This window comes from Triticum dicoccoides, chromosome 5A (genome assembly GCF_002162155.2).
Source record: "Triticum dicoccoides isolate Atlit2015 ecotype Zavitan chromosome 5A, WEW_v2.0, whole genome shotgun sequence".
NCBI lineage: Eukaryota > Viridiplantae > Streptophyta > Magnoliopsida > Poales > Poaceae > Triticum > Triticum dicoccoides.
The window spans coordinates 695,366,570-695,378,779 of record NC_041388.1 but is presented as its reverse complement, the minus strand read 5'-3'; positions in this window follow the sequence as shown (position 1 = coordinate 695,378,779).

Below are 12,210 nucleotides of genomic sequence, written 5' to 3'. Positions count from 1 at the left end.
GGTACGGGTCTCACGACCCAACATACAAGTCATACAGTCATACAAACCAGCAGCGGAAGTAACTTGTCTGAGTACAGACAACTAGTAAAATAAAAGAGGCTTGGGAAGCCTAGCTATACTACAAGGTCCTTCACAAGCTCAGGGTCACCACCTGGGTCTTTAGCCTACTCGTTGATGTCAACGTCTACATAGAACCCATCAGAAGGGGTTGCAGCGTCTTCTGTAAAAAATGTAGATTATAGCAACATGAGTACAAAGGTACTCAGCAAGACTTACATCAGATCCTACATACATGCTTAGTATCAAGAAGGGTTGGTGGAGTTATTGCAGCAAGCCAGCTTTGACTCTTGGCTAGGCTATCCTACGATACTCCAACTTGAAATGGTTTTGCGCACACGAGTCCACTACTCACCACTTCAATACACCACCGAGGATCCACCTCCGTCTTTCTACGGAAGAGCCATCCTCGGCACTCACTCTTATCTTGAGGCTTTTAGTAGTTTCCATTTACTTGTCTATGAACTGTATAGGCAACCAAGTAGTCCCTTACCGCGGACGCGGCTATTCGAATAGATCATGTTAACCCTGCAGGGGTGTACTCCTTCATACACGCTCCCACCACTTACCGTCGTTTACACGACATGTACTCGGCAACCTTCAAGCGGAAGCCCAACGTGGGTGTCGGCCACGACCTACCTAATCACCTAAGCCTCCAGTCCAGGTTTATCGCCTATCCAGGTTCCATCCGCAGGGAGTCCGGCCGAGGTTTCCCATACGGCCCCGAACGATGTGAACAGGGTTCCCGAAATACCTAACGGGTATTCAGTACACCGTGCCACGTACCTACCGCATCACAGCCCACCCCTACGGTCAGCGCTGTCCACGGCCTCCAGTAGGCTACAAACACCAGAAACTACTTGCAACTCCTGGACGGAGAACTAGGGTGAATAAGAAGCCGAGAGGGTCCATTGGTTTCGGGCCCAATGCATGGTAGTAGCTGATTCTTAAATCACACATACAGATCTCAGTGCTTAAGGTCGGCTTCAATGAAACAACCCACCATGTACTCCTACATGGCCTCTCACCGATACCTTTACCAAATCGTGTTCACCACACCACTCTCATTACTGACATAACATTTCACTCTAGCCCATCACCCAGATGAACCAGACCTGACACGACTCTAAGCATAGCAGGCATAGCAAGGTAGGAACAACACATACATATGGCTCAATCAACTCCTACACATGCTAGTGGGTTTCATCTAGTTACTGTGGCAATGACAGGTCATGCAGAGGAAATGGGTTCAACTACCGTAGCACACAGCAGTTTGAATCGCGTTGTCTTAATGCAGTAAAAGAGAGCAGGAGCGAGAACATGGGATTGTATCGATATGATCAAATGGTTGGTTGCTTGCCTGATGGTTCGATGCACTGATACGGTTCTTCGTTAGGGTAATCACGATACTCCTCGGAGGCAGAACCTGTCGCAAAGGACACCGACACACAACCATCACCAAACAATGTGCAACAATATGATGCATGCATGAAACATAGCAATATGAGTGTGTTGGGCTAATGCAACTAAAACCAGAAGGGTTTGAACAAATTTGAATCAAAGATTCAAATTTCAAACTCAAACATGGCCTTTTAAAGTGCTTTTCCTTGTTCTGCTTAAAACATCAATTTAACTTGTTTGATCATGCATGAAAATAGTACAGATGGATAGATTGGATTTTTCTGATCATTTTTCATATATAATTTGTCCAATTTGGAGTTACAGAATAAAAGTTATGAATTTTTGAAGTTTAAATAATATTCTGGAATTTCCTGATTTAATTTAAATCCAGAAATATAATTATTGCACCAGCATGACGTCAGCATGACGTCAGTGGTCAACTGCGGCTGTCTGGGGTCAAACCTGACGTGTGGGGCCCACACGTCAGTGACAGGGGGGTTAAACAGGGTTAAATTAATCCTAATTACTAATTAGTGGCGCTGGGGCCCACTAGTCAGTGTCAGGGGGTTAACTAACAGTGGTTAGCGCTAATCCTAATTAGCTACAGGGCTGGGCCCACCTGTCAGGGACTCAGGGGGGTTCCTGCCGTGGTCAAAGTGGGTCAAACCCACCGGCGACGTGACGCCGGCGAGGCCCGAGACGGCGGCGCGATGCGGGATCGCGCTACAGGGCACGGGCGAGGCCGTTCTTGGGCTCGTTGGAGAGCTCTTGCTCCCGCGCGTCGAACGGTGGCCGTGGCTGTGCCTGAGGTGGCCGGAGTCGACGGCGGCGAGCTCGGCTGCGGCCGCCGGAGTTCGGTCGTGCACGAAAACGGGGTTGGAGCTCGAAGGCGAGCGAAGCGAGGCGCTAGGGATGCTCTATGGAGCCTTACGAACTCGTTGGACTCGCCGGGGTGACCAAATGGTCACCGGAGCTGCGTCGACGGCGAGCTCGGCGACGGCGGAGGTTCGGCCGTGGTGGGGAGGAGGCTACGGTGAGGGAACGAGGGGGAGAAGAAGGGGAAACGGTGGCGTAGCTCACCGCGGTTGCAGTGGGCGTCGAAGCGGGCTCGGGGACGCGCTGGAGACGGCGAATCGACGGCGACGGTGGTCGGAGCCCGAGGAGGGGAACGGCGACGTGGCGGCGATGCAGGGCTTCCGGAGGCCCGTGGAGCGGTGGGGAGGAAGAGGAGGTCGAGGCGGAGCCGCTGAGCTAGTCGGGGGAGCGAGGGGTGGCCGGAGACGGCTGCTAAGGCGAACGGCGGCGACGGTGGTGTTCGGCCGTGAGAGAGAGAGAGCGAGGGAGAGGAGGGAAGAGCCGAGGGCGAGTGAGAGAGAGCAGGGGGGGAGGCATGGCGTCGTCCAGGGCATCGAGGCGAGGAGGGGAGGGCAGGCAGGCAGGGAGAGAGGTGGCGTGGCGCGGTGGCGCGCGCGCGCGCCGGCCACACTCCCCTCCCTCTGTCGGGACGAAGACGACAGAGGAGGGAGGCGGGCTGGGCCGCCTGCTGGCTGGGCCGGCCAGCTGGATGGGCTGCACAGTGGAGGAGCCCAGGTAAGCTCCTCCCTTTTATTTTTTTTTCTGTTTTCTAATTTCTGACATTTGTTTTGATTTAAATAATATATTAAATCATTTATTTAACTTATGCCAAATTTTTCAGGGGCTAGATATATTATTCCAGAGCTCCTTTATAATTGGCATAATATTTGGACATATATTAATATATATATAGAAATATATTTCCAAAGCAAATATTTATGCATTAATTCCAAATGCCCAAAATAAATGTCCATGAGCCACTAAAAATATTGGTTTGATTTTTATCTCTGTCCAATATTTTCAGAGATCAACATGAGCATTTTCTTGGACCCTTTTGGAGAATTTTTTATTTGGGTCATTTTCAGAAATGATTCTGAGGGTTTCACAATCCCCATTTCAATTTAAATGGAATTTTAAACATGATGCACACACTCTGATGCATGACTAGCTAGGGTGTGACAACTCACCCCCACTCAAAAGAATCTCGTCCCGAGATTTAGGTTCCTCCGGGAAGAAGGCGGGGTACTCAAGTCGAAGACGATCCTCCCTTTCCCAGGTTGCTTCATCCTCAGAATGGTGCGACCATTGTACTTTGAGGAACTTGATGTTCTGACGTCGGGTGATACGTTCGGCCAGAGCTCTCTCATCTTATCAAGTTTTACCTCCATCCTCAACCGGAGTGCCGTATGAAATCATTCTTACCCATTGTGCCATTCTTTCAATAGTTACGGAGGTAGTGTGTTGTTGATTTCATCAAATATCCTCTCATCTTGTCAAGTTCTTGTTAATTCCTTCCATTTTCAGTCGGAATGCGGCCCAAATTATATCATTCTTTTTCCTTCCTATCTTGTTTTAACCGGAGTGTCATTTTTATCTTTCCTCTTCTAACCGGAGTCTCATCCAAGTGCTTTCGTTTCGCAAAGTTTATATTCTTTACCTTCCATGTCCAACCGGAGTGTTGTCGTAATTGATCCTGATCGTTCCTGTACATCTCGTTTCAATCTGAGTGCTTGCATGTACCTATTGTCCATCGTAACACTTTTCTTATGTCTTTCAACCTACAAGGGTCTAGTAAGGTTCCTTGTTCCTCTTCCCTAACGGAGGTTTCAACTTTGTTCACCTTCATTGTATTCTTTTCTTGAATTTTTTCAACCTCGCAAGGTTCTTTGGTTTCACTCAATTCTCAAAGAAGCAACTTGGTTTACCTCTTCTCTTCCTCTTCCTTGTCCCTCCGGTGCCATTCTAGATCTCGGGACGAGATCCTCTCGTAGTGGTGGAGTGTTGTGACGCCCCGAGACCGTTGCGCCAGGTGTCCTCCAGTTATTCGCTGTTGTTGCCTTGTCATTGCTTGCGTGTTGTGCATTGCATCATGTCATCATGCCATCATGTCATTAATCTTTGCATCTCAACTCAACTAATAAATTGCATAGATCGTTGATCTATTTAAATCGAGGGATATTCACAATGGTGATTTCTCTTTATAACATATTCAAAGTCTCCCAATATTATTAGGGAGCTACAATAAATATTCCATTCGTATGGGATCAACCCAAACAAACTTGCATTTCAAATATCTCTCATTTTTTTAAATATTCTAAGTCCTTGATCCTTCTCCAAATACTTCAATTCCAGTTATGGCACTTTGAAATTTGTCAAAGTATCTCCATGCTAGTTTCCAACTCAACTTGTATTTATTTGGCCCTCCAAATAAATATTTTGCTTCTATCTCCTTTCTGTAAATAGTAAAGGAAAATCTTTTTTCCTTCTTCTCTTTTAATCCAGCCTGCTAGGCCTCCTATTTCTTTCCCACCTTTGAGATGGCCCAAGGCCCAGCCGGCGCCCTCCCCCTAGGCCTGGCCGATCCCCTCCAAACCCTAGCCCGATCGCTCCCTTCCTCTGTTTTCCCTCTCGCGCCACCAGGTACACAGGGATAGAGCGCTCGCTCCCGATCCCCTCCTTATCCCCTCGCTCTCTCTATCACCATCTCCCTCGATTCCTCCCCGATGCCCATCTCTCTTCCCACTCGATCTCTTCCTCCTTCGTTCCCGCACGCGCTCGCAGCGGCAGGAGCCCGTTCCCCTCGCCCTTCCTCCCCTCGTCTCCCTCTCCTCTCGTCCGACTCGAGCCAGGGGAGGAGCCCCAGCGCCCAATCCCCTCCAAGCCGCCAGAGACGACCGAGCCTCCCCCGGCGCGCCCCTACATCGAGCAGCCATAGCTGCGTCGCCGGATCCCGTCCGATGCTGCCATGGATCCCGCAAAACCAGGCCACGGGCCCGCACCATCTCGTGGACTGCGCCCGCGCCACCGCTTCTCCGCCTTGCCCGGAGCTCCAAGTTCGCCGGCCACCGCTGCCGCTGCCGACCTCCGCAGCACCAAGTCCTTCCAGCCGCGAGGCAGTGGCCCCTCGCGTGCCCATGGTCCTCCCTTCTTCGTCGTGAGCGGCAACAGGAGCGTCGCCGAGCCCTCGTGCCCGCGACCCTGCGACTGCGTTGACCATCAGCTCCGGCCTGCTGTCAGCCACGCCAAGACCCGAGGTTTTTTTTTTGCTGCTTCATTTTGGAGGCACCAAGATCCTCTCCGACAAGTGCACGACTATGCGGATTGTGCCAAGTACCACGATGTCGAGACCCCTCAAGTTCGACTACACGAAAATGCCAAGACCGTTTCGGGATTCACCAAGTACCGCTACCGATGGTTCGAACGCCTTCGAAACGTATACCACTACTGCCACCCGAACATCTACGGAACGTGTACCACAACCATCGCCGAAGAACCGTGAACGTCTAACGATGATCCTCAAGTTTGTCTACGATTGCTATGTTCCACTACCATCGATGCGAACCACTACTTCCACTACGGCATGAGTACAACTACTACCACTACGAACGTGGCGAGAACGTCTACTTCCTCTACTTTGCACCGAACCGATACGCTTCGAAGGTATAACCCCAAGACAACCGTCCGAGAATGTTTGCATGTGTTGTATGAGTTGCACCCTATGTTTGCACCGTGCCCGAGTTGTCACTTGCTCGGTCCTCCTCTTTTGCCTCCAATTCGTGGGGAACCCGGTTACCGGGATCACCCCACCATCTTGCACGACACGCTCCCGTCACACTTCCTTTTGCATTGGCATCTCAATCGAGTTACCGGAAATCGAGATGTTGCCGTGGCATCATTTTCAGATTCGTTCTCGTGGCTCCCCTTTTCGTTTTCGCCATGATGACAAATGCTCTCATCACGCTCATGTCAACTTTTAATAAAAATTGCATAAGCTTGTTCATGTCATCCGCATCATGATAACAACAATTAAAATGTTTAAATTGTTGTTGCAATAAATTACTAATGCATATGGGGATTTACCGGATTCGTTATTTGTTATATCCGGCCCCATTTAAATTGTTTAGATGGTGTAGTTTTGTTATGCCTCACATCTTGCCATGTTAATCAACATATAATATTGTTGGATACCTGGCGGTGTCCTGGACTAGGGGTACTCACCACGTCGTCTCCCGATCTATTAGATTGGGCCGAGGCCCCATGGCCGTATACTCATGGGCCAGTTTGGACAGCTGCCGCATATAAGGAAGATTCCACAAAGACTTGGCGATCAAGACAAGGACTTCTCCCCACCGGCATATTCGGCTAGGACTCTTGTTAACCTAGGCCTCTGGTGCATTATATAAACCAGGGCCAGGCTAGTCGATAGAGGAATCAACTCCATATACAACAATCATACCATAGGCTAGCTTCTAGGGTTTAGCCTCCTTGATCTCGTGGTAGATCTACTCTTGTACTACCCATATCATCAATATTAATCAAGCATGACGTAGGGTTTTACCTCCATCAAGAGGGCCTGAACCTGGATAAAACATCGTGTTCCCTACCTCCTGTTACCATCCGGCCTAGACGCACAGTTCGGGACCCACTACCCGAGATCCGCCGGTTTTGACACCGACATTGGTGCTTTCATTGAGAGTTCCGCTGTGTGTTCGGCAAAAGGTCGTTGGCTCGCCTGTAGATCAACTACGACTTCGGCATCTTCATCACCTGCTCGACTGGTCACCTTGGTTCGACCAAGGACTGCACCCTATCTCCGATCGTCATGTTCGGATGAGGGACTTCATCAACGTCAACTCCGATCTCTATCAAGATCATGGAGGAATCATCCAGGGATCCCGCGGGCTCAACGTCAACATTGCCCTCGGGCGACCGTGCTGTTTTTCTGGACAGCGAACTTGTATCCGCCGCCACCGCCTCCTCAAGTGTCGTTTTAATGATTGCTTTGGTGGGATTGTGTGGAATTGGGTTTACAACAACCCTGGAAAATTTCGTCGAGTTCCGATGGAGGAATCTCTGGCAATCCGCGATATACCGGAGCCCTGTCAAATTTGGACGGGAATCTGGACGAGTTTAGGGCGTGGTGTCCAACTTCTAGCTCGGACGTCCTTTGGAAGATCCAACCGTTGATCGGCTGCGGAATTCCTATATCTACCACCCCTCCAAATTTCAGCTCGATCTGACCGTCCAAACTCCGGGAACCTTCCGATTAGTGCATCACTTTTCGGATCTATTTTCTGCGCGAAAACGAATCCGACCCGAGTTCGTCCTTTTTATGAACGGGATTTCGGACATCCTTTTTGAAGGAAGTTTTGTATGGGGTATTGTGTTTTGTTCCCGAACACATCCCACTAACTTTAAAATCTTTTGAACATGATCTTCAATATTATGCTGGTGTCAAACCAGTCCGGCAATATTGCTCCACGGCTGCCGACCTACGCTAGACACGTCATCACTTTATTGAGCCGAGCTCAACTACTTCGGATCATCACCTCAGCAAGCTGAACAACAGTTTGACATCGCAAAGAATAAATCATCACCAACATCGCCGCCCCACGGATTACACGAAGCGGGCACACCGGCATCGCTGCACGGTCGCTTCATCAAGCCGGCATCGACCACGTCACGACCTGCATCGACGGGGCTGCACTATTACTTCTTCAAGCTGGTGTCCATCACGCCGACCTACTTCGACTCATCGGCTGACGTCGAGGCTTCGACATCTCGGCTGAAACGGGGGCTTCATCATCTCTTCATCAACCTACTCCAGTAACGGGTGTGCGGATCGAGTCCCAATTTTGGGAATCACCTTCCTTCGGATTGCTACAACAAATAAACTAGGTGCTATTAATCCTAGTATTTTTTGCTTGTTGGGGTTCAATTTTTCCCAAGGAATTATTACTCTGGTTTGTCCATCATATGTACACAGGTCTATCAAATGGTGGCCGCATTAACGACTGTCGCATGGTGATCCGGTCAGTATCCGTATATAGTCCGGCGAATGCCGCATCCAGAACTCGGACCAACCTGTGAATTCAAGCTTTGCCACGCCCTTACCGCATCACGTCGACGCCCTGCATCAACATTGACTTCGGCGCCAGGCCATATTTCTTTTATTACTCACTTTGCATAAATTATTGATTATGCAACGATTTTTTTTTATTATTATTACTATTATCTCCGGTTTGCACTATTTTATGTGGCACAGGAAAATGATCCAGCCGGACTATATCCTTTGGCGTCACCTCGGCTGGACGGGGAGCTTCGTCAACACTTCATTACCCCATGCCGGGGACTTCGGCATCACTCTGCCGGCCTGCATTGACCATTCTATGTTACCACTTCGGAGTGCCGAGCTCTTTGCTTCGCCACCTCGGGACCGGCTTGGGGGATGGCACCTTGTCCCGCATCAAGCTCGGACCGCGTCATCAATACCGAACACATTAACCAGCTAAGTTGCCTTCATGCTCAAAGTTTTAAATTTTTAACTTGTGCTCGGTTCGACCAAGCATTATACTTTTTTGGAAAAAAGTTGCTTGTAAAAAATTTCCTTGTCCAAACTTTGTTTGCGACGCATAAAATCAAATACCCCGTTTACTTGGGGGCTTCCTTTATGAAGCTTTTCCTCTTGCATATGATTATACTTGTACGGCTTCGGTCCTTGTTCGTGTATTACGCCACAATATGCACCATATTGACTTAAGCGATTTGCAAGCTGGGTTGCCTCGCTCCTGTGTTTAATCCTACGTTCCTGATTGTTTGGCTAGGGAGTAAAGGGAGCGCCTCTGCGATTGTCACGATCGGGTAACCCGAGCCGGACCTCAGACTGGGCGAAGCCGAAAGCTAGCGCTCTTATTGTTTTCAATGATGGTCGGCACACAATGGAACTCATGAGTACAAAAAATCTATTGCACAAGTCTCATAATAACAATGAGCACCGAAGAAAGGTATCGGTGGGGGTACTATTTTCTTCGAAGATGCTTCTTACTCTTCGCAGTAATATAGCATAAGTTCCCTGAGCGCGCTTTGTCTATTACAGCCTTATGGCCTGATTGCCTAGTTATTGGAAACACCATCGATATTCTCGACCGATGGAGTACATAACACTTTTCGGTCCTTGACCGAAGAGGGGGAAGCTGACGGTCGGTTAAGACGCGTTTAAAGTTCGGTTGAACATAGATATGATATAAGTACTTCAGTACATGAAATCATTCTTTCACCCAAGTCACTTGGGGGCTCTTAAATTTATATGAGCTATTTTATAGTAAATGTGTTCTCTTCTTGGTCGTTGCAAAGTCTTTTTCTATCACTCCTTTTTCGACGTGAGTGTGTGGTCAATAGCCAGCCGTAGGCTGACCCGCTTGAAGTCTTGAGATCGGATGTGTAATGTTAAAGCACGACAGAAGCACTCTTTTTTTTCTAAGACCAATTTTCGGATTGGCACCGAACACTTGATATTGTTCGGACGTCATGTTTTTACTGACGTTTCTTGGTTTTCCAAGCTTTTTTGGCACTTTTAAACTATTTGTGCTTTTCCAGCATTAGTCTCGCAGTGCAACGCCGGACACCTTTAGGGATTCGGCAAAAACATTCTCAGATATTGCTATATACGCATCGGTTTCGAATTGTGTCTTCGGTCAATAGTTGGGTTGCCCGGCTCCTGCGCTTGCCTCCAAAGTTTCGCTTTGTTCGGCTAGGTGTGCAAAGGGAGAACCACTGCGATTGTGCTTCCAGCTCACATGGTTAAGCACCTCAGTGGAGAAAGCCGAAAACTGACTATCACAATAAGCGTAAACTGGTCAGCAATCCGATGACTATGTTAAATAACACGCCGTTCATAACATTGGCCGAAGTGTTTACGGCTTGACCTCGACTGTCGCCGAACACTACCGGGGGCTATTAACTAGCCTCCCAAACTAAATCCTCGATATTTTGCTCTTACATTGGAGCTGAGGTTTAATGATCATGCTTAGCATGACAACCTGAAGAAAGAAACCGATAGCGGGACTATTTTCTTTGGAAGACATTTCTTCTGTTAAACAGTAATATAACTCTCTGTGTACCTTTGTTTATAAAACCGTATGGCCAGATTGCCTTGTTTGTTGTAAATCTTTGCCCTCATAAAGGTTTTATAAAGTAGGACAAACACTCCTCGGCTTCTGGCCGAGGAGGTGGAAGCCGATGGTCGGTCAACAAAGTTTTGTACAATGTTGATCTGAGCATTAATGACGTAAAGTACTTGGATACATAGAGTCATTACACATAATTTGTGATTTTACTATGGATATTGATCCTTAATTCGGCCACCCGTGCCCGCATTAAGGCTCGGGGGCTACTGGGCTTCCGGCTTATTATTTACAAATATTAAAGGGGCACATTGATCCCCTGATCTAGTGTTGCCACCCGACCAGTGTCTCGGGGGCTACTGCATTGCTTGCCCAATGCAGAAAATTTTATGTGCAATATAGTTTCCGAGGAGATTTTGATCCTCAGGTTGGTCGGCCGCACCCAACCTGAGTCTCGAGGACTGAGCACGCCGCTTTTAGTGTCCCGAAGTATTCTGCCGAGCTTGTACTTGATCCTCAGGCCGATTTTGCAAATCAACCTGAGTCTCAGCGGCTACTAGGATCAGCGGTCTTACGTCATCCTTCAGGTGCATCTCGGGTTTTAGACCGATACACACCTTGAGGGCTACTGGCTATATATCTCGGCAGAGAATAAATTGCACCAATAAAAAATATTCACAAAAATCGGCCCACATTCGGGGTGGTGCACCACCTCGGAAGCAGTCCGGCATAAAGCTCGGGCGCTAGTGGCTGGCTCCATAGAGGGCATTTCCGGCATTAAGCTCAGCTAAACTCCTTCAAACCTTTTTGAACCAAGGTGATATGACACCTCGGATATAGTCCGGCGTTGGAGCTCGGATACAGTCCGGCGTTGGAGCTCGGATACATAGTCCGGCGTTGGAGCTCGGATACATTCCGGCGTTAGAGCTGGGAAGCGGTCCGGCATTGGTGCTCGGCTGCAAACGATACCTCGAATACAGTCCGGCATTAGAGCTCGGACGCAAGAGGACACTGCCTCCCGGGAACAACTTCAAACCCGAGGTGTGGCATAAAAATAATAAGGCATTGATAAAGGCCGGAAACTTAAAGGGGCTCCTCGGATACCCGGCGTATAAACTCGTCGAATGCATCGTCTATCCTCAAGATCGAAGATGAGAAGATTTGTTGAACCAGGTTTCAAGACCGACGGCCGAAGATGAAGAACAGTTCGGAAGAATCGAGGAGCGTCCCTAACTTGAAGACCGGTTTAGGGGGCTACTGACGGTGTCCTGGACTAGGGGTACTCACCACGTCGTCTCCCGATCTATTAGATTGGGCAGAGGCCCCCATGGCCGTATACTCATGGGCCAGTTCGGACAGCTGCCGCATATAAGGAAGATTCCACAAAGACTTGGCGATCAAGACAAGGACTTCTCCCCACCGGCATATTCGGCTAGGACTCTTGTTAACCTAGGCCTCTGGTGCATTATATAAACCAGGGCCAGGCTAGTCGATAGAGGAATCAACTCCATATACAACAAGCATACCATAGGCTAGCTTCTAGGGTTTAACCTCCTTGATCTCGTGGTAGATCTACTCTTGTACTAACCATATCATCAATATTAATCAAGCAGGACGTAGGGTTTTACCTCCATCAAGAGGGCCCGAACCTGCGTAAAACATCGTGTTCCCTGCCTCCTGTTACCATCCGGCCTAGACGTACAGTTCGGGACCCACTACTCGAGATCCGCCGGTTTTGACACCGACAGTACCTAAACGAGAGAGAACTAAATAA